The sequence below is a fragment of the Patagioenas fasciata genome, chromosome 7, assembly GCF_037038585.1.
Source record: "Patagioenas fasciata isolate bPatFas1 chromosome 7, bPatFas1.hap1, whole genome shotgun sequence".
NCBI classification, from domain to species: Eukaryota; Metazoa; Chordata; class Aves; order Columbiformes; family Columbidae; genus Patagioenas; species Patagioenas fasciata.
In genome coordinates this window covers 34081226-34086303 of record NC_092526.1, presented here as the reverse complement: position 1 = coordinate 34086303, position 5078 = coordinate 34081226, and positions in this window count along the sequence as shown.

The following is a 5078-nucleotide window of genomic DNA, read 5'->3' as shown; positions in this document are numbered from 1 at the left end:
CCTGGAGTACATCAAGAAGACATTTCTACTGACCTTTCTTTCGCATTTGACTCTTTGGACTATGTATAGCTCTTTTCACCAGTTTGTAGATACTTCACCCCTTGTGGACTTCAGTGTAAGAGTGAAAGACAGGCATGATGAAGGATAATTTAATTAAAGCCAGTGTTTGGTTGAGGTAACGTGACACTTCCTTCTGGCCTTAGTCTCTGAATTTATGACTACAGGACATGCAGTGCCTTGTGTCAAAACTGTAGTGGAAAGTGGCTAGGTGTGGAGGACAATAAGTATGTAGCAGCAAATTGCAGGACAGAGACTATCCTGTAGCAAAGTGGGATAATCTGGCCCAGGTGGGAGCACATGTGCCATCCACAGTGTCTCAGAGCACCGCTATTGCATGAACTATGTTACATTACATTATTGCATGAGCAGACTGTGCTCATTCATTTCAGCTCTGTTCTTAGGGCTGATAATAGTGAGTAGTTTTGTGCCAGCCACAGCTCCCTGGGGATTTCTTGGCTGTTTGTGTAATCCCTTATGTGCTGGACCAGATGATCTCCAGCAACATGGATCCTCCCCTTCCTAAGGTGTTTGCTGTTTGCTCTGGGATTTCCCAGCATATCCAGGCAGCAATGAGTCTGCTTCTTGCATGGAAGGCTCAGATCTCCTGTGGATGCACAAATTGATTGTACGGGCACGTGCACAGCTCTCTGAGAGCTAGATTTCACTGAGCTGCTATTCACCATTGTGCAAGGCTGTCAGATACTTGCTGAAATCTTTGGCTAATGGAGAAAATCTTAAGTGCCTTTCAGATGTGGTCTGTGGACAGGAAAAAAGCATAAATGTTAAGAAATACGTCTGTGCCTCTTTAAATCCCACAGACTATACATTGTGACTGATTAATATTCTGTGGTGCCACCTGGCCTTGTCTGAGCTGCAATAGAAGGAAATTCGCCTTCCAATCAAAGTCGTTATATGTGTATCTATTTCTGTGGAAGCAAGCGGGAAAACCTTTGGGTCCCATTCAACAGGTTGAGACAGAGATGAGTCAGTCACCAAACTTAGACTCCCAGCTGAGCTGGTCACCCTGCCCCAGTACATACAGTATTTGACACAAAGACTGATTTCTGCTGGCTCACCTAATGAGAATTTTTATGTTGCATGTTGCAAAATAATGTCATGTTAATCCCCTGACAGCTTCTATTTTCTGCTGTGCACTGTGATGCAAGATAGACCTTCATTACTCTCTAATGTATGATGAGGAATGGGCAGTTTCTAACCTTACCACATCTGAGCCTCTTCCTTGTCGTTCCCAGGTTCCACGGGACATCTTTTGAAACATCTCATCTCTTATGTATAGCCTGTAATGGCAGACAAGATTTTCATAAACCCCTAACAGCTGTGGGATGTAAGATGGGATTTTTCCAAAACACCCTATGAACTCCACTTCTTTTGAAATCAGTGGTGAATGATCTCAATTTCCATGGGTCAGGTTTAGAGCAACAAAAGGAGTTTTGTAAAGTCCTACAGATGCAGCCAAGATTTCAGCAATCACCATCCAGAAGTCTCTTTAAAGATAAGAAAGAAAATCCCATCAAGAGACTCTAAATGAACATTAAGTCTTCTCTATTAATTTCAGCACATAATGTGGGAGGAGAGAGCTGTTGTAAATTTGCCTGAATGTTCCTGCCTCTGTTTATCGTGTAAAAAAGATATAAAAGAAATAATCTGAATGACAGTTGATGAACTTTTCAGATATGTGATCTCGAGTTAAAGGAAACTTTGTCTTGAAGTATCAGGACTTCTTGTGAGAGACATTAGCCCTAAGGAAAATGGGTTTCTGCTAAAATTCCCACCAGTAGCAATGCTGGAACTGAAATCTCTGTCATTAGGCTGCAGAGTTATATACAGAATTCAAGTCGCATCAAGTACGAGGGTACATTCACCAGTTCAGTGGGTGTAGTATCTACAACCTGTGGTCTACACTCCCACCAGAATCCACCGCAGGCTGACCTAGCTGCCTGTGGTTGTCTTCTCCATTGGCTTGAGGAAAGACAGCCCAGAGTATGATGCTACATCACTTGCTAGCCCAGAGGGCCATTAAGCATGTTTGACTGGGCTCAGTTCTTGGAGAAAGACTGAACTTCAGTTTCACTGCTCCTGGAACCAGCTCCTTGAGTTCCAACCAGAAATTGTTGTGCCCCCTCAAAAAGAGGCGATACAACTTTTTCCTGTAGCTGATTAAAATAGTTCAGTGTTCTCAATATCACCTGGCTTGGCAAAAAAAAAGCTTGAATGAAAACTCCACTAAAGCAAACTTTCATTTAAGTTCTCCATCTCCCAGATGTACCACTGTGAAGACTGAAGCTGCCTAAGCAGGCAGAGCAGAGCTGCCGCTCCCTGTCTGTGTGCAGTGTGTGTTCCTGGCTCTGCATGCCTGTGTGGTAAAAATAGCTGTATTTTAAATCTATTGGAAATATTAAGGGCTTAATTATCATCTGCTTTGGAGCTTTTTTCAGCCGAGACTGGGAAGATATAAAGAATTTGGCTGCTGTTCCCCGCTCCTGCACCACCCAGCCATAATGAGAGCAAAAGCAACTCAGTGGCTACTGTATTTTTAGTGGCCCCTCTGGCAGGAAGAGATTAGAGGGAATGCAGCTACTTCAGTGCCCCCTTGTTCCAGGCATATGTCTGTCTGTCCCCAGCAGACCCCTTGGCTGTGAGTAGCTGTTGTAGGAGCTAGCTTTATATGAAAGAGGAAAAGTAAAATATATTTATAGGCAGTCTGAGCAGCACATTATTCAGGGCTAGGTTGTTGACTCATACCCATCTGATATCATTTAAAGGGTTAGGTGTTGCCAGCGAACAAAAATAAGTGCTATTACTGCCTTCTAGTCAATAGAATTAACTATTCTTAAACTGACATTTGCTTTTATGGCAGAAGAAGCAACGTATCTCAAGGGTCCTGTTATAAACTTATACATTGCTCAAAAGGTGCTAATCTGGATTTCCTTGGGATTATGGTGATGGAGACTGAAATATGAGGGCAGCAAAATCAGCTCCTTTGTCTGTCGCTTACGTTCATCTCTATTTAAAGGACCTGCAGAAGTCAAGGGGGAAGGAGACAAAAGGCAGCCCTGTTAACACCAAGGGTTCCTCCTTTTCCACGGCGGAGTCTTGGAAAGGCACTTCCCTCCTCCTCCTCATCCCAGCCTGTCTCAGGAGTATTCTCCTTGTTAAATAGAAACCATTCTGTTTCCTGTCTGTCTTGAGCCATTGGCTTTTGGCACGAGTTTTCAAGCCCTGAATCACTCTCTGGGGATGCATGCTGGAAAGCTGATGGGAACCGATTGCCTATCAGCAGCTGAGATGCGATTCTTGGCTTTGCTCTTCTTGGGAATCACAGTGTGCAGACCTGGACAGCATCATGTGCATAGTGTAAGAGACCAAGCACCTCTTGTGGGCCGAGTGCACGAAATCCTGAGGCAAATGCTTATTGCAAACTTCAGGGCATGAGGGCAGCAGGAGGGAAAAAATGTCAGCTCATAAAGCTTTGCCTCCTGGCTCAGGAGCAGGGAAAGAAATACAAAAAACAATTACAGTAGTTAGTTTTCTTTTTTTAGGTCACAATTGAATTAAACATGAGATATTTAACAGTAAAGTGGAGGAGGAAGCTGAAAAACTAGGAGAGTAACTGCTTGAAAACTGGTGAGCCAAATGCTTCTTTCCAAAGAGAAAGATGCAGGATTTGCTTGGTGTAAGGTCACACTTACCAACAAGATCCTTGTCTTTCTTTCCCACAGCTGAAATAAAGAAATTGAGGCCAAGGCTTGAGGCATCCCGCTTGAAATGTAACTTAGAGAGGAGATGCAACAGGCAGGTGGGGAAAACTGACTGTGAAACAGGCCTCCCAAATACACCTTCCACTGTGGCTCAGGGCAGTGGCAACAGTATTTTGATTGCACTGTTATAATTAAGGCTAATCAACACCAAATGGTGTTTTGCTTGTAGTACAGATTCTCTGTATCATAATTGTAATAGCCTTCTCATAAATATTCCTGAAGAAGTTTTGACTTTCTCCCAAATGAGAATGGGGGCAGAGAATGGCGCTTATAAGAGCGAATACCCTAATAAATCCCAGCATTTCATGGGGTCTGGAAAGCTGCCTTTAAAGTGCTGCTTTGTCTCATCAGACACATAAAGCAAAATTCAGTCTGCTGCTTCCCAGGTTAGCACTGCTGTGCTCCTTACGTCTAACTAGGAAACTTATCCTGGACCCGAAAAAAAACCTTCCCTGATAAAGATAAATAAAAATTTATTTTCTTTTTTTTGACAAAATAAGATTTTCCATGATGTGAGTGGGAGAAAACTGTATCCATAAACACATAGCGAGAAAGCACATCACAATAATATCGGCAAAGTAGTCATCAACAATTAGAATAGTCTCTTGGAGAAGGGCCCGAAATAGAAAAAAAGCTGCTGTATTTGTGATATGTTGATTAATGATGTGCTAATAGCTGAGACATGTCTGTTATAACTAATTGGTTTTAAAAAAAATTAAGTGGAGCCAGGATCCTCTTTGGCTGAAAGGGCATTTATGGTTTGCCAGCAAGGCAGACATTAGGATCATACCCAGCAGATCTGGGAAATCACAGCCATGGATCAGCAAAGCCCAGAAAGCAAATGCCTAGCCCTACCCTTCCTCCAAAAAACTTGTGGTATATATAGACAAGACAGAGTAAAAGAAACATTGCTGCCATTGGAGAAAGAGGGAAAGATTAAGTGAGTAGGCCAAGTCAGGCAGGAGGCGCGTGTCAGAGCCAGGAACTGAAATCACCTCTCCTGAGGACGGTCTTTAATATCATTGCCAAAGGCAGGCTCCTCTCTAATCGAGAGCTGACCTCCCTGAGTGAGATCCCCCTGCTCTGCAGGACCCGCCACTTGGATCCAGCTTCTTGCTTCTATCTTTTCTGCTCTTCTGCCCTCGCTCGGCTTTCCTAGTGGACTGCGCTACAATAACCATCAGCAGTGAAAGGCTGTGAGATGTCTTCTCCTACTGGAAAACAAAAAAACACCACAAA